Source organism: Macaca nemestrina, chromosome 5 (assembly GCF_043159975.1).
Source record: "Macaca nemestrina isolate mMacNem1 chromosome 5, mMacNem.hap1, whole genome shotgun sequence".
Taxonomy (NCBI): Eukaryota; Metazoa; Chordata; class Mammalia; order Primates; family Cercopithecidae; genus Macaca; species Macaca nemestrina.
The window spans coordinates 133,791,901-133,816,031 of NC_092129.1; the positions used below are offsets into that span (position 1 = coordinate 133,791,901).

At 35.5% G+C, this 24,131-nt stretch overlaps 1 long non-coding RNA gene across 1 annotated transcript in view; it reads left to right on the forward strand.

Moving 5' to 3' along the window:
• The window catches only part of LOC105490901 (uncharacterized), a 119,784-nt gene that overhangs the window by 74,141 nt on the left and 21,512 nt on the right, over window positions 1–24,131 (forward strand). The window contains exons 2-4 of the long non-coding RNA XR_011623123.1: window positions 7,182–7,607; window positions 10,663–10,777; window positions 11,145–11,312. This is a non-coding gene — a long non-coding RNA (uncharacterized lncRNA). The remainder of the gene's footprint in view (window positions 1–7,181; window positions 7,608–10,662; window positions 10,778–11,144; window positions 11,313–24,131) is intronic.

A 24,131-nucleotide genomic window follows, 5' to 3' on the forward strand; every position in this document is an offset into this window, starting at 1 on the left:
CTTCATTAGTTTATGCATATTTTATGTACTAACAAAGCTTGTATAAGAAGTTAATTTTATATACTGTTAATGAAACAAAATAATATCAGTCATCAGATGAAGTTAATATTTAACTTATTTCTTTTCTGAGGCAATAGAGCTTATTTTAGCAAAACCATCATATTCTATTTTGTTTTTATGTCCTCTTTTTGCTTCAATTATGTCAAATAAGTTTCTAATTACTGTAGTCAGATAAGAAAATATAGTACATTTTAGAGTAAAGACACAGCCTCTGCTCATTAGAATCATAATTAAAATTAAACAAACAACTATGCAGACAAACCCTTCTGGCTTCTGTTTAGCTATGGAACTGTGATTATTCACAGAAGGTAGTACTGTATGCCATTTCAGCACCCTCTGTGTATTATTTTTATGCAACATGTAGAGATATGAATGAGGATATTGAATAGAGTGTCTGATATATGGGGGTTTTTGTTTGGAGAAATGAATGATTACTGTTGCCATTTCATTTTTTGAACATGTTGAGCTTTAAGGCTGTATAATGTCCAGGGAGAGATTCCCAACTGGCATTTAAAAATATAACAATAGAGACTATTCAGAAAAAAATCTATATTAAAGATATAGGCTTGAGAGTCATAAAAATATAGAAAACAGCTACTACAACTCACAATAGTCTCTAAGACAATATGTAGAATAAGATTATTATGAAATTTGAACAGTGACAAGGGGATTCATGCTAAAAACATGCTAAAATAAGCTAGGTATTGATGGAACATATCTCAAAATAATAACAGCTATGTATGACAAACCCACAGCCAATATCATATTGAATGGGCAAAAGCTGGAAGCATTCCCTTGGAAAAATGGCACAAGACAAGGATGCCCTCTTTCACCACTCCTATTCAACATAGAACTGGAAGTTCTGGCCAGGGTAATCAGACAAGAGAAAGAAATAAAGGGTATTCAAACAGGAAGAGAGGAAGTCAAATTTTCTGTGTCTGCAGATGACATGATTGCATACTTGGAAAACCCCATCGTCTCAGTCCAAAATCTCCATAAGCTGATAAGCAACTTCATCTAAATCTCAGGATACAAAATCAATGTGCAAAAATCACAAGCATTCCTATATACTGATAATAGAGAGCCAAATCATGAGTGAACTCCCATTCACAACTGCTTCAAAGAGAATAAAACACCTAGGAATCCAACTCACAAAGCATGTGAAGGACGTCTTCAAGGAGAACTACAAACCACTGCTCAAGGAAATAAGAGAGGACACAAACAAATGGAAAAAATTCCATGCTTATGGATAGAAAGAATTAATTTCATGAAAATGGCTATTTATAGATTCAATGCTATCCCCATCAAGCTACCATTGACTTTCTTCACAGAATAAGAAAAAACTAATTTAAATTGCATATGGAACCAAAAAAGAGCCCATATAGCCAAGAAAATCCTAAGCAAAAAGAACAAAGCTGGAGGCATCACACTACTTGACTTCAAACTAGCCTACTACAAGGCTAGAGTAGCCAAAGCAGCATGGTATTGGTCCAAAACAGATATGTACAGAGGCCTCAGAAATAACACTACACATCTACAACCACCTGATATTTGACAAACCTGACCAAAAAAAAAAAGAAAAGCAATGGCAAAAGGATTCCCTATTTAATAAATGGTGTTGGGAAACTGGCTAGCCATATTCAGAAAACTGAAACTGGACCACTTCCTTACACCTTATACAAAAGTTAACTCAAGATGGATTAAAAATTTAAACATAAGACCTAAAACTACAAAAACTCTAGAAGAAAACCGAGGCAATACCATTCACGACATAGGCATGGGCAAAGACTTCATGACTAAAACACCAAAAGCAATGGCAACTAAAGCCAAAACTGACAAATGGGATCGAATCAAACTAAAGAGCTTCTGCACAGCAAAAGAAACTATCATCAGAGTGAACAGGCAACCTACAGAATGGGAGAAAATTTTTGCAATCTATCCATCTGACAAAGGGCTAATATTCAGAATCTACAAGGAACTTAAACAAATGTACAAGAAAAAAACAAACAACTCCATCAAAAAATGGGCAAAAGATGTGAACAGACACTTCTCCAAAGAAAACATTTATGAGGCCAGCACACATGAAAAAACGCTCATCACCACTGGTCATTAGAGAAATGCAAATCAAAGCCACAATGAGATGCCATGTCACACCAGTTAGAATGGCAATCATTAAAAAGTGAGGAAACAACAGATGCTGGAGAGGATGTGGAGAAATGGGAACACTTTTACACTGTTGGTGGGAGTGTAAATTAGTTCAACCATTGTGGAAGACTGTGGTGATTCCACAAGGATGTAGCACCAGAAATACCATTTGACCCAGCAGTCCCATTACTGGGATTACAAATCATTCTACTGTGAAGACACATACACATGTATGTTTTTTGCAGCACTATTCATGATAGCAAAAACTTGGAACCAACCCAAATGCCCATCAGTGATGGGCTGGATAAAGAAAATGTGGCACTTATACACCATGGAATACTATGCAACCATAAAAAAGGATGAGTTCATGTCCTTTGCAGAGACATAGATGAAGCTGGAAACCATCATTCTCAGCAAAAAAACACAGGAACAGAAAACCAAACACCACATGTTCTCACTCATAAGTGGGAACTGAACAATGAGAACACATGGACACAGGGAGGGGAACATCACACCCCAGGGTCTGTCAGGGAGTGGTGGGCTAGAGAAGGGATAGCATTAGGAGAAATACCTAATATAGATGACAGGTTGAAGGATGCAGCAAACCACCATGGTATGTATATACCTATGTAACAAACTTCCATGTTCTGCACATGTATCCCAAAACTTAAAGTACAATTTTAAAAAAAAAGTGGGAATGGGATAAAGAGCCAAAAAAAAAAATTGCTTAAAATTAGCTGTTTCAATAATGCTAAAATAAACATGGGAGTACAGTTATCTCTTTGAGATACTGATTTTATTTCCTTCGAATGTATACCCAGAAATGGAGTTGATGGATTATAAGGTACTTCTATTTTTAATTTTTTGAGGACCTTTCATACTGTTTTCCATGGTGGCTATCCCAATTTACATTCTCACTAACAGTGTCCAAAGGGTCCCTTTTCTTCACATCATTGCCAACACTTTTTATCTTTTGTCTTTTTAATAATAGCCATTCTAACAGTTGTGAGTGATGTCTCATTGTGGTTTTGATTTACATTTCCTTGATGATTAGTGAAGTTCAGCACCTTTTGATATACCTGTTGGCTATTTGTATGCCTTCTTCTGAGAAATATCTATATTCAAGGCCTTTGAACTTTTTTTAATGAGGTTACGTGTTTTTCTCTTTCTTATTGAATTGTAGGAGTCTTATATACTAACCCCTTTTCTGATATACTGTTTGCAAATATTTTCTTCCATTCCATAGCTTGCCTTTTTACTCTTGATTCCTTTTCTGTGCAGAAGCTTTATAGTGATGTAATCGCAATTGTTTATTACAGCTTTTGTTGCCTATGCTTTTGGTACTTTATCCAAAAAATCATTACCCAGACCAGTGTCAAGAAGATTTAACCTTCTGGTTTTTTTCACTAGTAATTTCATGGTTTCAGATCTTGAGTTTTAGTCTTTAATCCATTTTGAGTTGATTTTTTTATATATGGTGTGAGGTAAAGGTCCAGTTTCATTTTTCTGCATGTGGCTATCCATTTCTGACAACATGGATTAACCTGAAAATATTATGCTAATGAAATAAGACATATGCAGAAAGATTAATACTGTATGACCTGACTTGTATTTGGTGTCTAGAAGAGCCAGACTCACAGGAACAGAGTACAATGGTGGTTACCAGGGATTGGAAGTAAAGGGAAATGGGGAGATGTCGGTGAACATGTACAAAGTTACAGTTATACAAGATAAGTTCTGAAGATCCAATGTACAATAATATTACTATAGTTCGTAATATTGTATCACATAATTGAAATTTGCTGCTGGGTACGGTGACTCGTGCCTGTAATCCCAGCACTTTGGGAGACCGAGGTGGGTGGATCACCTAAGGTCGGGAGTTCAAGACCAGCCTGACCAACGTGGAGAAACCCTGTCTCTACTAAAAATACAAAATTAGCTGGGCATGGTGGCACACGCCTGTAATGCCAGCTACTCAGGAGGCTGAGACAGGAGACTCGCTTGAACCCGGAAGGCATAGGTTGCAGTGAGCCGAGATCGCACCATTGCACTCCAGCCTGGGCAATAAGAGTGAAACTCCATCTCAAAAAAAAAAAAAAAAAAGAGAAAAGAAAAAGAAATTTGCTATGAAGGGATTTCTTAAGTGATCCCATTGCAAAAGAAGAAGAAGAAGGAGGAGAAGGAGAAGTAGAAGCAGGAAGAGAATGATAAGAAAAGGACAAGGGAAAGAAAATGGTAACTACTTGAGGTGACGGTTATGTTACGTATCTTGATTGTGGTGAAATTTCACAATGTATATGTGTAGTAAATCAGCAGTTTGTTCACCTTAAATATATATCATTACAAATTGCCAACTAAACTAAAATAAAGCCGGGAATAATAAAATAAAATTAGCTATTTAAGAAATCACAGAAAGTGTTGCAACTAGAATGACACTTAGAAAAAAAATGGAGATAACTTCCCCTCTTTTTCTTTGTGATATGTGAGTGACTTGAATTGGAATAAGGATCCACACAGTAATAGAGTACAGGAGACACTGTGGTATACCCTCAGGTACCAAAAGTGTTGGCTGCTGAAACTCAAAACTCAGTCTTTCTTCAAAATTTGTGGTTGGCTGAAGGGAGTTTATTTGCCAAGATTACACTCATTTTGGGGACAGTCCATATTCCAAGATCGTTTAATGAAGGGGAGAAATTTAACCCATTACCTCAATTGAGAGAACTTTGAAGGGCCACCTCAACTCTAGAGTATCTACAAAATATGCTGAAACTTTGTGGCCACTGCACTGCAATATAATTTATCACACTCTTTAACCCTGCTTGCTTCACTTTTCATACATGTTAATCTCAAAGAAGGACTTTAAAAACTTCCTGAATACAGTTCCCTGAGTTTCAAAATCTTTTCCTGGGAAACTCAAACTATGACAGACAGACAGACAGACAGACAGGCACACACACACACACACGAGAAAAATAACAATTGGCAAAATAGTACAAGATTAGAAGCACAGACAGCAAAATTAGCTAATCAGAAGGATATACACTTCTTTTTCAATTTAAGTAAAAAGACATGAGAATGTGAGGATAAATAATGCAATAGAAAATTGAAGATATTTTTGCCTGAGAGGTTTGATTTGTTTTTCCTATGCAGTTAACAGTCAGTTCTTTCACTAAGATAGAGGAGGATATATTTGAGGTTTGAGGAAAGTTATAATTTTTTAATATGGTAGGTATTCAGAATGGAAAATGAAGGTGGCCCAGACAGGTAGAATGATTGCTTAGATTAATGCTGAGGGAAAGACTGAAGTTGGAAAGAACATAATATTAAAAAGAGCAAAGATGTCAAATATTGGCCTAGTTATTTCACATGCATTAATTACTCTGAGTTTCAGTCTCACCAGAACATTTTGAATAGTAATAGCAGCCCTTGTTACTTCATAGAATTGTTGTGATAATTAATCAAATATTGTATGTTAAAGTAAATTTCCATAAATTATAAAAGCTGAATGGATGTTAACAGTTATTTTAGTTAATATAAAGAAATATCAGCTAGAGTTGGCAAAGAAATTGAACATGCAGAGAATCTGAAAGTGTAAAACCTTAACCACATTCATATAAAAACTTCAAAGACCTGTGCTCTGAAGTGTAACTCATTGCCCACTTACATAAAACCTCTATCCAGTCATTCGAATTTTAAGTTGTAAGAAAGCTTTGTAAGGATGATTTATAACTGTCTACCTTTTGAAAAAGAGTACCCAAGGGTAGATCAATGCACTCTAATTGAACCACTTATAACTGCACTAAGTGCCATGATTATCCTTGTTATTTGATTCTATTCTTCCTCAGATCTCAGGATTCAAGTCATCTTTGATTGGTCTGTCTTGTCTTGGCCTGAGGCACAGCTATGCAAGTCAATGGAGTCTGAATATTTTTCTCCACTTGTCTTGGCCATTTTATGATAATTGATACCATTATCCCTCTGTTTCATTTGCTCTCTGAAAACCTCCCCATGATACACAGTTCTGAGCTGCAGGGATATAGTCAGCATACTGGCTCCCTTTGTTACTGACCTGGGAGTTTTTCTCAATACAATGCCAAATTTTAAAAATCCCATACTTGAAAAAGGTGAAATAAGTTGTAAAAAGGCTTGTAGCTTGGCTTACAGCTATAGACTAACTACATTTCAAAATGCAGGGAAAGGAAACATAATTAATAACACACTGCAAATCTGCATTGGGCCAAAATTTTTTACAAAGTCATTGCATTAGTCAGAGCTCTCCAAAGAAACAGAATATGTACAGAATTGGATGCATATATATCAAATTGTCACAGTTACGGTGATGTCTCATAGGAGATATATAGATATATCTATACCTAGGAAGGTATTTATTGTCAAGTAGTGGCTCATGCAATTATGGGGACTGAGAAGCTTCACAGTATGAAACCTAGAGACCCAGGAAAATTGGGGATGCAGATTGAAGGCCTGAGAAATGGAGATCTAATGATACAGATTCCAGTCGAGGTCTGAAATCCTGAGAACTAGGAGGGTTGTGGGCAGGAGAAGATCAATGTTCAGCTCAAGGAGTCAGGCAGCGTGAGTTTGACCTCCCTCAGCTTTTTGTTCTGTTTAGGTCTTTAATGAATTTGATGGTGCCTGCCTGCATTGGGGAAAGCCACCTGCTTTACTCGGTGTATCGATTTAAATGCTATTTTTTTCAGAAACACCCTCATAAACACACTCAGCAATAATGTTGAACCAGTTATCTGAGTGTCCTGTGGCTCAGTCAAGTTGGCACATATCATTAACTGTTACTGCTATGCACACCTCTATTCACATGCACACAAAAACTCACACACTCTTTAGTCTCTTGCATGCTGGAAAATACAAAATAGGTAAGTTTTAGATTTTAATGTCAATTTTTCAAAGATAAGCTGAGTTCAATAGCTTTTATTTCTATCTTTCTCTCCTTTCTCCAGGAAGCCAGTCCTCATCTCATTTAAAAATGTGTACTCACCAATGTCAAAGACCTCTCAAATGATGTGTGATAGTAATCAGAGAAGGGAAAGAGTTATCAATCTTTGGAAGATTTTGAGACGGAGTCTTGCTTTGTCACCCAGGCTAGAGTGCAGTGGCCGGATCTCAGCTCACTGCAAGCTCCGCCTCCCAGGTTCACGCCATTCTCCTGGCTCAGCCTCCCAAGTAGCTGGGACTACAGGCGCCCGCCACCTCACCCGGCTAGTTTTTTGTATGTTTTAGTAGAGACGGCGTTTCACCATGTTAGCCAGGATGGTCTCGATCTCCTGACCTCGTGATCCGCCCGTCTCGGCCTCCCAAAGTGCTGGGATTACAGGCTTGAGCCACCGCGCCCGGCCTCAATCTTTGGAAGATTTAGTAAAAGAAGGGTAAGTCTATTTAGATTCTGGCTAAAATAAATGATTTAGCAATTATGTGTGTGTGTGTGTGTGTGTGTGTGTGTGTGTGTTTCACCTGAATATCATTACTTCCTGAATATCCTTACTTATTACTTAACGTAGCTAAAATAAAATATTTCATAATTTCTAGGGTTTAAGCAATGTGCAGTAAAAGCTGACATTTGTTCACAAAACCATGAGTAGTAAAGCTTAAAGTATTTCTTAGGAAAGTCAAGGTTGCTATTTAACTCTATAAAAGTATGACGCTAGGTTTGTTTTTATTATATGTTGATAATGAACTGAGTTCAGAAATGCTAGGTGAATAGCATTTTGTTATAAAGTTAAAGAAATATATGTTTTTACATATGCCGCCAACTAGTGCTTAATAATTATTGATGTAATTATACTCTGCAATAGTTAGGCAGTCAGGAAAAGTGTGGAAGGGCCTATGATACTGTGAGATGGCAAAAGTAGAAGGAAATAAGAGATGCTGTTAGAATCTGAAGAATAGTGAGAACCACAAGGCCGTCATCTCCCTTTAAGGTGGTGAAGAGTTAGAACCCTGCTCATGTGTGAGTTTTCTAAGTGGTCCTCTCATCTGTGGGTCAATTTCTGACAATCCAGTCAAAATTCATCACTCTTTAATTTGCCCTTCTATTAAACTTTTTAATACCTCAATTCAGTTCCCATTTTATTTGATTCTTTGTATTTACTGTTGCACATGCCTCTAATCAATTAATGAAAGGCAGCACAGCATAGCACGAAAGAGGATGGAATATAGATCAGTGTGCCTGGGTTTCTATCCTGGTTCTAAATGTTGACAAGTCCTGTGTTTTGAACAAGTCAGTTAATCATCGAATCCCTCAATTCCATTCTCTGTAAAATGGGGATATTAAGAGTATCGACCATGTGTGAATGTTTTAAGAATTAAACATGTTATTTTACGAGAAGTATGTAGAATACCGTTTGGCACACCACAGTATGTACTTGCTATTATTATATTAGATTGAGTATTTGAAATTTTCTGCTCTTCCCAACCAGACAAACAGGGTATGCTATTTGATCATTCAGAGAAAACTGGCATAGGCTTATAAAAAAATCAATAATAATATTCCAGTCTATCTGCATTATTTTAACTCTAGTCTATCACTAATAGAGTATCTGCCAAGAAAAAAATAGCTTTGAGAGGGCATTTTTCAGCTCATCTTCTAAATAAGAGCTATAGAATAATAAGACTACATAAATCAAAATTGCTTTTTTTGGTACTCAATTTGCTTCTCATCTGGGGCTGCAGAAACTAGAATATATCTTCGCACACTCACATAAAACATGAAACAAAACAATTCATTTAAATCATGTCAGCAACAGAGCCCCCAAACTGGCCGAATTACTTATTCTAAATACAAAATATTTATTGAAGTATAATTTATTAAGTGTCTCATATGTGTCAAGAACTTTGCCAGGAAATGAATTTAATTTTCATTAAAATTAAAAATTAAGAAATAATTGTTTTCTTCTTCCAAATTTGATAGAAGAAAACCACATTGGGATGGCTGACATAATTATAGAAACAAAAGATGATAGAAGGCTGAAAAATAAATTAAAAAAAAACAATTAGAATGACAGAGTTCTAAACTACCAAGCACAGGCTAGAGAACTTGAGAGAAAGAAATGCTGGATAAAATTCTTTAAAAAGGAGGTGTGATTGGTTTCACTAAGCTAATTATTTGAGGTTGGACTTTGAAAAATTGCATGGATTTCAGTAGGTGATCAAACAGATGGGATTCCAGGATGCAGAGACAGTATCAACAAAGGTTCAGAATAGAAGTGCTCTGAAAGGAGCTTAAGAGAGGAGGTGTCACTAGAGTCATTGTGAAATTTTGAAAAATGCAGCTGAGATGGAATACGGCATGCTCTGAAAGCCTTGCTAAGACTTTCTTCCATCAGTAATGGGGAACTTTAGAAAACGTTTAAGAGCATGAGTTCAAGAATTTAGAGAGGATTCTGGAAATACAATTCTGGTGGCAGAGTGGGGATGGATTAGAAAAGCACATACATTCGATTGAGTAAATGCAGTTAGAAGTCCACTGTTAACATTATCCCAGTGAAGTATGAGAGCCTAGAGAAGACAGTAATAGTAGGAATATGCTGAAATTTGGCCAGTTTGGGGGCTCTATTACTGACATTTTTTAGATGGATTGCTTTGTTTCATGTGTTATGGGAGTGTCTGAAGATACATACTAGCTTCTGTAGCCCCAGATGAGAAACAAATTGAATACCAGAAAAATAAGATTGATTTATGTAGTCTTATTTATTCTGTCTTATTTAGAAGATGGGCTGAAAAATATTCTAATCGCAGTAGGAACAGACTGAAAGATTTGAGAGAGACTGATTTGAAATATAAAAGGGAAGTTCTGATCGAGGAAGTGAGATAATCAAAGTTGTCTTTAAGGTTTTTTGTTTTCACCACAAGAAAGAAAATGATAACATTCATTAAGATGGGGAAGGCTGGAGGATGGAGATTTTAACAGGATGAGGATAATAATTTTACTTTTAGGAAGTTAGATTTTGCTTTGCAAGGGAAGATAATGAGACAGTAATCAAAAGACAGTTGGTTTTGTGAGTTTAGGGCTCAGTAAAGAGGGTGGAGCAGGAGAAAGGGAGCCAAAGTTTCCTAATGGTGTTGTTTGAAGCCATGGAAGTAAACAGGACTACCAAGAGCTGGAGGAGCGAGGAGGAGAAGACATATCTTTACTGTTGATTGTATTCAACACATGATACTAGACTTGTTAACTATATTATTTAATGAAGGTCAAGGACACAGATGCAAACACAAAATAAAGCAGCATTCATTGCACGAATATAAAATATCAATGTCAAATGTTGCACAGATATTGGGTAGAGTGAAGACCTGACACATTGGAATTGCCAGTTAGGATGTTTGTTCTGAATTTATTTGATTGATTCCACTTTCTAGAAACAATTAGTAGCTGTAAGAACATCAACTGATTATTTTATTTTACATCCTTCTTGTTGTCCCTGTCAGTATGATTTCAGGAAGTTGACTGAAGAGCTACAAAGTCCATCCAATATTGGAAATGTACCATTTAACTCATGTCTGCATCTGTCTGACACTGATTATCTCTCCTGTACAAAGACAGGTGATTGGGATTCCAACTCTTTGTATTAATTGCTGTTGTTGCAGAGTCTGTTACAAGTGATATTGGAGCAGAAGTAAATCCAAGCAGGGGGTAAGAGAAAAGGGAGTTGGATCTTACTTAATATTTAGTCTAATATTTTTTTCCTTTAAATTCATAGGGAGCGGTAATAGTCCTGTGCCTTTAAAAATGATTTTCCTCTTGTTCCTTTCTGAAATTTTATATCCCTCATAAAGCTGATGCCATATTAGAAAAGACACTTGGTGGCTAGTGCCTCTCTGTGGATGGCTGCTAGTTATTATCTTTTTGTCTACATAACTGGCAAAAGTTAAAGTGCCATTGCTTAAACTGTGGTATTCTTTGTTAAAAGGGGATATGAAGTGGATGATTGACAATATACACAGTCTCCTTGTCTTCATCAAGAAGTGAAGGTTTAAGACGAGACACAGTACAAATTTTTGCCTCTCCAAGGAATCAACCAAAAGATTGAAGACCAGAAAGTAAAGGACAAAAAAGCAAGCAAATAAAAGCCCTAAAGGTGATGATGTATTGTTAAATTTAATTACTAAAAAACAAACAAAAACATCTGAGTTTTAGCATTTAACAATTTCTGTGGTACAAATATTCCCACCAAGGCCAATTTCAAGCTATCAAGATTTTAACAAACTGTTGGCAAAATATCTAAGCATTTAACAATTAGGTCTAGCAAGCCATGCAAGCTAGCTTCAGCACGCTGTGTGTGTGTGTGTGTGTGTGTGTGTGTGTGTGTGTGTGCGCGCATGTGTGTGTGACAGAGATTAGGTCAGAGAACTTGGTGTATTTTTGGTAGAATATTTATCATTTTTAAGAATCATTATTGTCATTTTTATGTTTCTTTCCTGCATTTATGAGTACACTGAAAATAACTATCACTATCTCAACAATCTTTGTTTTATTCCTTGTTCTTAACCTCTTAGAGATAATGGTGGTTCTTCTCTGCTCCCAAGTCAAAAGAAAAGGATGGGCTTTGAAGGCTAAAGTTTGTTTCTTTCCTTCCCAAGACACATGTAAATGGACCCTCTGAATTCTTTTTATTTCCCAGTAAAGCTACAGTATGCCTTTATTTATACTCTGTTGTAGGCCCTATCAGGGCATTTGTCATTTGGGGTCAAATATTTTAGTGTACTTTAAGCTAAAAGAAATATGTGTGGTCCTAGACCCCAGAATTAACGTTGCAATTCAGAAGTAAAGATACAACTAAAAAGTTAACAAAAAAAATCAAAGAATTGCACCTTTGAATTTTTTTTAAGTAACAGCCTAAGAATGAATTAATAAGTACTATAATCTTTTAATTGTAGTAAAAAAAATCCGCAGTCAAATGTAACTATGTACGAGGACAATGATTACATAAAAACATTTTAAAGAGTGTCTTAAACTACAATTACAATGAGGTGTTATTATTTTCAAAATTTGATTATTTTATCAAGCAACATTTCACAAAATGTGGTGTAAAGGGATATTGGATTAATCTTTTTTATTAACATTCATATCACAGACTTTATTATTAATATAGTGTGTTATTTTATTACTGTTAATGGTTCACTGGCTTTCTTAATAGTGTGTAAAAATGATTGTATATAATCATCAGTTGCTACACATTTGGGATTTCAGAAGTGCTTCGCTTATTTGAAATTTTGCTGAGCTATAAAAATATGCATATAATTAAAGCTTTTGTGGTTTTCCTCATTCAAACTTCCACTTAGCTTAATTAAGACACTGCCAGTGTTAAACTGGTACTCTGTAATATTCTTTTACAACTCTCCTAGCTTTAGTTTCTACTGATGTATGTATAACACATATTTACTTAAATAGAGATAATACCACATCTGGAGGGTAGAGTTTCTTGGTAATATAAACTCTGTCATGTTTTAACAACTTGTGATTTAAGAACTAATTATTTTGGCTCTTTTTTCTTTAGTGAATGAATGTGGTGACCACACATACAGTGAAATGCTTAAAAGCAAATGCATAAATGATGTCCGTAAGAGTGCTTCCTGTTAGCCATGTTGTGATCAGTGCTATTTCAGTGAATGAATGTGGTGACCACACTGTAGTGCATTTATAAAAGATGTTTCAGAGTGTTATACTAAATGGTAAAAAATTGAAGCATTTCCTCTATGATAAGGAACATGGCAAGGATACCCTCTTCTTACTACTTCTATTTCACATAGTGTTGCAATTTCTAGACAGAGCAATTAGGCAAGACAAAGAAATAAAAACCATCCAGATTGGAAAGGAAGAAGTTAAATTGTTCCTATTTACAAATTACATAATCTTATATATGAAAAACCCTAAAGACTCCCCATTACAAACTTTTAGAAAAACTAAATAAATTCAAGAAAATTTCAGGATACAAAATCAACATATAAAAATAAGCTGTGGCCAGGTGCAGTGGCTCACGCCTGTAATCCCAATACTTTGGGAGGCCGAGGCGGGCAGATTACGAGGTCAGGAAATCGAGACCATCCTGGTTAACATGGTGAAACCCCATCTCTACTAAAAACTACAAAAAATTAGCTGGGCGTGGTGGCGGGCGCCTGTAGTCCCAGCAAGTCGGGAGGCTGAGGCAGGAGAATGGGGTGAATCTGGGAGGCGGAGCTTGTAGTGAGTAGAGATCGTGCCACTGCACTCCAGCCTGGGCAATAGAGCAAGACTCTGTCTCAAAAAAAAAAAAAAAAAAAAAATCAGTTGCATTTCTGTGTACCACTAATGGAGTATCAGAAAAAGAAATCAAGAAAATAATCCCGTTTACAATTGCATCAGAAATATGAATAAATTTAACTGGGGAGATGAAAGACTTGTAAATTGAAAACTCTGAAACATTTTTGAAAAAAAATTGAAGATGACATAAATAAATTGAAAGATATTTTGTGTTCATGGATAAGATCTTTTGATAGACACTGCCACTGTTGAGTGTCTGATGATGTCTTGGAGAGATGAAAAAGAAGTTAACACACAGGGCATTTTTTCCTATGTCTCATTTTAAAGCTTTCAGAACTAGGTAGACAGATTGGATAGTGGACACTTTGAATTACAATCTGAAATTGTACCTTCCCTCATCTTCACACAACCAGGATTCTGTGGAGCATTTGATGAGCCACAGATAAAGAAATCTCTGCTAAATTCTAACCAAAATACAGGCAAAGTCTATCTGCCACTCCCTAATATCGACTCAGGATAATGGCAAAAATAGCTCTCAGCACATTGCCTTGTCACATTATGATGGGAACACATTAATAATACAAATTTTGATGGCTTATTTTCTTAAAAGAGTAAGTATTTAAAAAGCTAATCTTGATTAGTTTAAATATGTATCTTTATTGCTAGCTTGTCTTGTGTGTGTGTCTATCTGTTTGGGTATGTGTATACACAACTTTCACTTTTCTGAAATCATTTACCTTTTCTAAATAATCAGAATAATCTTAACTTCTGTTTGGTTTGGCAAATAGGAAAGAATATGATATGCTCTGAAAGTCTCATTATGCAACACTTCTGAATGTCTTGAACATCATGTCAAAAAGCTAAGGAATTAACATTCTTGTCTTTCATAAATGGTCTTAGATTTGGTAAAATATGACAAATGATAGATTTGTTATTAAGGAATGTGTACCATTGGCACAACCCATCACTTTTTAAATAGTGAAATATTATTTGAATTGCTTGGAAATGTACTAAAAACGTTACTGAGCAACTAAGAATAGCCATGATGCATTTGTTAAATATTACATAAAGACAAGGCAAATAAAGTTGAAATTACCTAGTGGGAAAACAGGATACCTTTAAGCAGCCAGAGTTTCTCACCAATATTTGCTTTGAATAATTTATTTTCCTGCTATCATCCATAATATAAAATTGTATTCAAATTCTACAAAATGTTTTGCCTTTAATAAAAGCAGCTCAAAAATCACAGAGCTTTATAAGGGGTAAGAACTTGAAGTTGGTTTAATGACTCACTTCACAAGATTATATAGTCTCACCTGGTAATTCTTCTAACACCTCTTATAAGGTAAAATATTTTTTGCAGCACAGCACACTTATAATCTTGTTCAATATACAGTTATTTTTATCCAAGAATAAGATGACCTCAAGTCAATTTGTTTGTATTCCAGGTACACATTGTGTATATCATACAATGTCTTCTTACTTGGCATGAGTTTCGAAGTCAAAATATCTTATTTATTTATTTATTTATTTATTTATTTATTTATTTTTATTTTTATTATACTTCAAGTTCTAGGGTACATGTGCATAACGTGCAGGTTTGTTACATATGTATACTTGTGCCATGTTGCTGTGCTGCACCCATCAACTCGTCAGCACCCATCAACTCGTCATTTACATCAGGTATAACTCCCAATGCAATCCCTCCCCCCTCCCCCCTCCCCATGATAGGCCCTGGTGTGTGATGTTCCCCTTCCCGACTCCAAGTGATCTCATTGTTCAGTTCCCACCTATGAGTGAGAACATGCGGTGTTTGGTTTTCTGTTCTTGTGATAGTTTGCTAAGAATGATGGTTTCCAGCTGCATCCATGTCCCTACAAAGGACACAAACTCATCCTTTTTGATGGCTGCATGGTATTCCATGGTGTATATGTGCCACATTTTCTTAATCCAGTCTGTCACTGATGGACATTTGGGTTGATTCCAAGTCTTTGCTATTGTGAATAGTGCCGCAATAAACATACATGTGCATGTGTCTTTATAGCAGCATGATTTATAATCCTTTGGGTACATACCCAGTAATGGGATGGCTGGGTCATATGGTACATCTAGTTCTAGATCCTTGAGGAATCGCCATACTGTTTTCCATAATGGTTGAACTAGTTTACAATCCCACCAACAGTGTAAAAGTGTTCCTATTTCTCCACATCCTCTCCAGCACCTGTTGTTTCCTGACTTTTTAATGATCGCCATTCTAACTGGTGTGAGATGGTATCTCATTGTGGTTTTGATTTGCATTTCTCTGATGGCCAGTGATGATGAGCATTTTTTCATGTGTCTGTTGGCTGTATGAACGAAGACAAAATATCTTGATGAGCATCTGTGTTTTTATTATTAAACAGTTTACTTATTTCTCTTCCTTTTTTTTTTTCTGGGGACATCTCACTTCTATCTCTGGCGTCTTGTTGATTCTCTCTCCTCTCTCTCTCTCTCTCTCACACACACACACACACACACACACACACACACACACACACACACACTTACTTCTTGGTTTTTTGGAAAAACTGCATCTTGCTCTTGTATCTATACGCTGTTATTGTCCATGTCTCTTGAATTATTGTTCCTTATACTTTGCAATTGTCCCTGATTCTGGTCACCTTTAATCTCTTAGTTGTCCTGACATGGACATTTCATTTCTGAAAGCACTTTATGCATCATTCAGTGACTAGAATATAGAAATTCTTCAGTAAATGTTGTTATCGCTACTGTTACTATTATTACTATTTTCATACTCAGGTTTTTCTTTGGTTTTACTCTTGCCTTAATGCTCTCACTATCACGAATTCCTCATTTTGTAGATTTTGCCAAGATACATGAAAGGACTTCTAAAATCTCCCATGTCGTTCCAACACACACATGTATTCCCACGCACATAATCGGAAACACATGTTTATGTGTATGTAACTGTTTCATTATGTTCTATGTCCTTAATATGCTTACATCAGGTTAGCAGGTTTCTGATCAAAATAGATTATCATTTTTAAATTAGTCAATCACATAATTCCACATACAACAATGATATCAAAGTAAAAGTTGTGAAAATTTTATTTTATCATTAGAAGCTCTCTTCATTCAGCTACCACTCTTCATCTGTCACCCAATTTTAACCACAGTTACTTAAGGTCTTATGTAGAATAATTCATAGATTATGTTATCTATCTACTTACCTACCTATCTATTTAATATAAAAATGACACCGTGCCAGGTAGATCATGTGATTCATTCGACTTGTAAAAATTAAATTTAATGATTTCCATTTAAGACTTTACATCCTGATTGTAGGCACCTTCGATTAATGTTTGCAGATTTCCAATTGTGTCCTGGGCATGTGGCTAGGGTTTTTAATCACCTGAAGTGCTTTTAGTGTATAGAGAATAACATTCCCTACAATTTGTAATTTGTGTAATGTATTAATTTTTTCAACATTTAGTATTACTATTTGCTATGGTCTAAATTTCTTGTCCCTGGAAAATGTATATGGGGCTTTCTTCCAAATAGTATTAAGATATAGGATCTTGAGGAGGAGATTAGGTTGTGAGGGCAGATTCCTCAAGAATGGGATTTCTGCTCTAGAAAGTGAGTTTGCTCCTTTTACCACATGAGAACAAAGAAGGCAACGTCTGTGAGGAACAGGCCCTTACCAGACATCAAATCTGCTGGTGCTTTCATCTTGGACTTCCCAGCCTACACAACTATGAACAATAAATATCTATTGTTTATAAATTACCCAGTCTAAGAAATTTTGTAATAGCAGCCTGAACTTACAAGAGCATAACTCATAAATAAATCTTATACAGTATACATTTTTATAAATCAAGCACTATTCGATATTTAAACATTTTTTTGCAAATGTAGTCAAATCATGATTACACAATATAATTATATATGAAATCTGTTTTAAAAATTCCAAAGCCCTATTCTCAAGCTCATAAATTCTTATTTAATTTTTGTGTATTAGTATTTCCACAACTTTCTCAAATGATTCCAACATGCAGTTAAAATTGAGAATGGTTGCTCTAAATATTTTAATGAATTTTGGATTTTTCTTAGCTTTCTTAAAATTTCACACATTTGCTAGTGATTCTAAAATATATTATGATTCTTTTATTTAACCCAGTGCCAAATAATTACATTATCAATACTTTTTAATTTTATTATTTTATACTTATTTTATGTATTAGATTCACAGAACATTTATTTACATAACTACCTGGGTTAGAGAAATATTTATAGCTCTAAAAGGAAAAGATATTTTCTCAACCCAGTCATCATTATACTCTCTGGATTAATGATAGATTGACTATTGATTGGGACAGTCAATTTATTGGAAGCTAACTTCAAGATGTTTAACATCCACATAAATCTTTATTGTTCTGGGCTTCTGAACATGAAGTTACATCAGTGGATTGTTCTAACCTCACTACCCATCTTTCACTCCCATGTCCATCTGTCTCTTCCCAGTGTATACCTTGTGCATTTACATTAGTTATGTTTTAGCTACATCTCATTCCAATTAGTAGGTCACCTGGATGTTTACATTTCAGAAGTTAAATAGTTGAGGCCACACAACCAGCTGTTGTCATGGAACACTTACTAAGCCACAGCGTTAGACTCATTTTCTATATGGATGATTTCCTATACTGGTTCTGATTAGTACTACTTATTTTGGCCACAGCTTTTCTATTTTCCAATTTTTAATCTTTTTTTTGAACTCTTTAATAGTTATCCATATATATACAATTACAGACATTGAGACAAATGTGTATCTATCCAGGATAAAGCTACTAAAACAGAACATGTATATATGTAAATATTCCATTACTTATTAAAAATTGTAATTATTTGACAAAGACTTATTGGTATGATATGGTTAGACCTTGTGTCCCCACCCAAATCTCATCCTGAATTGTAATCCCCATAATCTCCAGAGATCCAGAAGACCAGGTGAAGGTAATTGAATCTTGAGGGCAGTTCCCCCACTCTGTTCTCCTGATAGTGTGAGTTCTCATGAGATCTGATGGTTTTATAAGCATCTAACATTTCCCCTGCTTCAACTCACTCTGTCCTGTCACCCTGTGAAGAAGGTACCCGCTTCTCCTTTGCCTTCCACCATGATTGTGAGTTTCCTGAGGCCTCCCCAGGCATGCAGAAGTGGGAGTCAATTAAACCCTTCATTTTATAAATTACTGAGTCTTGGGTATCCTTCATAGCAGTGTGAGAATGGACTGGACTAATATACACAAACTACTACTTCAATCTTCCTTTTTTATCAATAAAATTTGAAATAATTGATAATAACTAGTGCTTTTTTTTCTCTGTGACTATGTTTTAGAATTCTTACAGACTTTACTGGCAATGGAGACATTTATTGTACATTTGGACATCAGGTAAAAAATGTTCATAACTAGTCGGGCGTGATGGCTCACACCTGTAATCCCAGCACTTTAGGAGGCCGAGACGGGTGAATCACCTGAGGTCAGAAGTTCAAGACCAGCCTGGTCAACATGGTGAAACCCCCGTCTCTACTAAATATACAAAAATTAGCCAGGCATGGTGGCGGGCGCCTGTAATCCCAGCTACTCAGGAGGCTGAGGCAGGAGAATCGCTTGAACCCGGGAGGCAGAGGTTGCAGTGAGCTGAGATCATGCCACTGTGCTCCAGCCTGGTAACAAGAGTGAAACTTCGTTACAAAAAAAAAGTTCATAAATAAAAGAAATAATGGTCAATAGGAAACATGTTATTAAAAAAAACATCAGAGCAGGAGTAAAATAAAGAAACAGTCTGCAAAAATTATTGAAAACAAAACAAATATTTCATGTTACAATATTTCCATATATGGAAAAATCAGTTCTCAAGAACCTGGCAGGTTACTGCATGGCCAGAATGGGTTCCCATTCACAGGACTCCAGCATCATTTTCAAGTCGACTCATTTCTCAATCATAGTTATATTGATAAGTTTAACTTGGTTGAAAACAATAGCATAAAATGATTAAGACACCAGGAGGCTCTATTATGAGGAGGCGAGGTAATAAAAGCAATGTACAAATGTCTTCTAACAGATCTTGGACAGAGTCAATTATGTCTTATGAAATCATTAAGTCTTATGAAATCATTAAGAAGGTAATGAAAGCAGATTTAAGAAATTTGAATCAAGCTAAAAGCAGTAAAAAGCAACAAGTAAATTAAATTAATTTCAAGTCATTGGCCCATGGCAACTTCTCACCTACTGCTTTGCTCTAGGTTCATAAAAGAAAAGAAAAGATTTTTAAAACTTGCAACATTAAAATAATTGGCAGTTTTACTGCAGTTTAAGGCAAAGTTCTCGATATGATTTATAAATTAGTTAAATAAATGCTTGGCAACACTAACAGAATATTACAGGGGAAGTCAAAACAGATTGTTATATAAGCCAATTTATTTCTTTTAGAGAGGCTATTGAAAACACATTTAAAATGTGCTTTCTAACATTTAAAAAATAACAATAAATTAAAGTCAGAAAAAAACTTACCAGTCTCTGAATTTACTGCATCCTTATAATGTATGCTATGAATCTCTAAGGCAGTTTTGTCCAATGGAACTTTTGAGATGACAAAATATTTCATATCTGCACTTGACCAATGCAGTCACCACTAGTCATGTGTAGCTATTCAACAATGAAATGCAACTAAAGTGACTGGGAAACTGAAAATTTAATTTTATTTAATATCAATTAATTTTAAATAGCCATATGTGACTAAGGGTTACTGTATTAGACAACTCTGAAGCCTAAGTTGGATTTTATGAATATTTGAGCTTTTCAAAACAAACTGAGTCTATGCTTGCTGTAATGAATTAATGGAGTTAAAGAACAACAAAATATATCCAGTGAATCTGAGAAATTCAATGTGGAAGTATATGAAGCTAATTTTACAGCATCGGAATACTTTAAAATGCAGGACAGCCATGTTTGCATTAGGTGGCAAGGTGACCTTCAATGGAGCCCAAATCGTTAAACAAATGGAATACTGTATGTGTGTTGATACCGTTTCGATTTGTGTCTCCACCGAAATCTCATGTTAAACTGTAATCCCCAGTGTTGGAGGAGGGGCCTGGTGGGAGGTGATTGGATCACAGGGGCAGATTTCCCCCTTGCTGTTCTCATGATAGTGAGTGAGTTCTCATGAGATCCGGTTGTTTAAAAGTATATGGCATCTCTCCCTTCACTCTCTTCCTCCTGCTCCTGCCATGTAAGATGTGTGTGCTTTCCCTTTGCCTTTTGCCATGATCATAAGTTCCCTGAGGCCTCCCCAGCCTTATTTCCTGTACACCCTGTGGAACTATGAGCCAATTAAACAAGACTGAGCTGTGCTGTAAGGATAAAATAGATGACAGAGTTCAAAGACCTCATGTGAAACAAAGAATGTGTGTCAAAGCTTTTTACGTATTGAAATGCGATTTAGCTATTGGATTAAATACATCTATTGTTACATTCAGTTTCACCTGTTTATTTTTACTACTAGAACATTTAAGACCACTCATAATACTCACATGGGTAGCTCACATTATATTTCTTTCTTATTATCATTAATTTTTTGTTATTTTTCACTTTTATTTTACGTTCAGGGGTATAAACGCAAGTTTGTTATATCGGTAAACTTGTGTCATGGGGGTTTGTTGTACAGATTATTTCATCATCCAGGTATTAAGCTTAATACTCATTAGTTATTTTTCCTGACCTCCTCCCTGCTCCTACCCTCCACCCTTCAATAGGCCCCAGTGTATGCTGTTCGACTCTGTGTGTCCATGTGTTTTCATCACTTGGCTCCCACTTGTGAGAACATGCAGTATTTAGTTTTTTGTTCCTGTGTTAGTTTGCTAAGGAAAGTCTATCAGACAGCACTGGCCCAGAGGCTCTGTGTAAAACAGTGCTTATCTGCCTCTGCTGGAAGTTTGGTTAGGGTCTGTTCTGTGCAGCATCTCTGAAGATAGAATTGCTACTTTCACTCCCTTCCCTGCCCAGAGCAAAAATACTGCCTCATCAGTTTTAAAGAGAGTTGATTTTCCTTCTACGTGTACACTACACACTTTTTTCCCAACATTTTTTCTCATGCATTATTTATTTCGTTTTTAGAATAATCTTAAGGTATAGGCACAGAGCGTTTCAAGAATCCTGAGGAAGAACCCTGAGGATAAATTCTCTGGATAGTTAGGCAAAATGTTATTTAATAAATGACATTTCAACTGCACCATGGAAAATAAGTAAGAATCTGAGAGGCTAAAGAAAGTAAGGATATTCACATAGAGGAAGACTTCATTATTGTGAATTTGAAATATATCTTTCATAGCAGGTGGAAAAAGAACACCTAATATTTTTCAGCTTATGAAGAAAATAATCAAAAGTGTATTTTGATAGGTTGGAATTGGATTTGACTGACAATGGGGACCTGAGACCAGATTAGAAAGTCTGATGAGAAATCTGGGAAAGGAAATATTTGAACAAGGCCTTCCTCGGTATTCCCTGGCCTGCTCCAGTTGTTAACCCTTGGCTCCCCTCTCATGATGTCCTGCCACGTTTGAAGTGTCTAGTCCCTTTCATAAAAACTCAACACAAGCATGCCTTGTAGATACTGTAGGTTCCGTTCCAGATCATGGCAATACAACAAACATTATAACAAGGCAAGTCACATACTTTTTTTGGTTTCTGAGTGCATACAAAAGTTATGTTTACACCACACTCTAGTCTATTAAGTGTGCAATAGCATTATGTCTAAACAACACACATCTTGATTGAAAAAATACCTTATTGCTAAAAAGTGTTGGCATAGAGATACAAGTGGGCACATGTTATTGAAAAAAATGGTACTGATGGACTTGCTCAATGCATGGTGATACATACCTTCAATTAAAAAAAAAAAGTATCTCCAAAGTGAGTAAAATGAAGCACAATAAAAATACCTGTTATTGAGTTACCTTAGATTGTCTGTAATTGTGTCTACATAGAACATATTTCCTTTTCATACCCCTGCCCAAGTTCTTGCCCTCTCATTTCGTTGCAAATAAACCATTGCTTTAATAGTATTTCACATTGATAAGAACTATTTTGAATCGGCTTTGGTGAGGAATTTTAAGGAAGTATGTGAATGTGAAGCAAGAATGTGAATACTGTGACATTCAGATTTTATCGTGAATTTCTAGTACAACTGCATAACCAATTTTTTTGTTCCATTGATAGGGCAATTACATATAGGGTTATGAATTATGCCTCTACCACTTGGTATATGTGTGATCTGATTGGCAAGTTATGTAATATTTCTATATCTGTTTCCTTATCTAAAAAATAAGAGTAATAGCAACTTATCTGATAGGATTTTGTAAGGATCATATATCCATATGGTACTTGAAATATGCCTGGCATATAAAGTGTTCAATATATGTTAGCTAATTTTTTTCTTCATCAATATTATTACACTGGAAATAGAAGTTCTTCCCATAGAAGTAAAAATAGAGAATAGGTATTTAAAAAACAGAAAGGTATATACGTTTAATCAATCATCTCATACATTATGCAACAAAACTTCCAATGCGTGAAAGCATGACCATAAAATGTAGGGTTGTTCTCTGTGTTATATGGTTCACTAGCTGTCTCATTACTTGTGCTATGTGCTCCAAAATGTGTTAGTATTTTTAACTTAGTTTGAGACCGCAGGCTTCATTCTCAATTCTAATAATTCTTCTCACAATATATATCACACAAAGCACTGCTAGGTGACAGTGTATACTTCTTTGGTAAAAACACTCCACACTTTCAAATTTTTGTCATAATGTTTTCATTACTAAACATCCAAAATGCCACATAGCTTTCCTTTAATCACTTTTCTTCAACCGCTATTTTCCTTAACTGTTTGCCACAGGATATTCCTGTGCTTCTTGTTCCATTTCTGCTTCCTTTTGCTATCACCACTCTTCATGCAGCTTTTAGCCGCCTGACCTCTTCTTCGCACACCCTTTCCATTGGAAACTTCATTCACGCTTGTAGCTTTGAATATTATTTCTTATGTAGACGATTCCCAAATATTTATTTTCATGCATTCCTTCTATCTATCCTAAATACAAATTATTTTCAGCTACTGCCCATTTTGAGTTTTACTTTCAGAACAAAGTCAATGCATAACTAAACTCATTCTTTTTGTTTACAAAACTAGTTTTGTGTGTAATTTACTTCCTAAATGGTAATATCATTCTCCAAATCATGTGGATTCAAAACTGCAGTTTATAGTATAGTGTTTAAGAACTGTCTTTGAAATTAGATAAATTGCAATTTGACCTGGCACTACCATTTGATAACTTTGTGGCATTTGGAAAATCTCTAATATTTTAATCTCAATTTTCTCATCTACAAAAGCAGAAATACTAGCACCTACATGTGCAGAGCCTAAATGAAGATTAAATTATATATTACTTGTAAAGTGATTAACGCCAGATATATAGCAGAAACTTGGTAAGTGTCGCTGCTATTTCTAGGGCTGTCTTCATAGAATCAGCCAAATCGCTGGTCTTCAGTGCATATGGATGTGGTAAATGAATGACTCCATCCATTGTCCATCACATACAGGA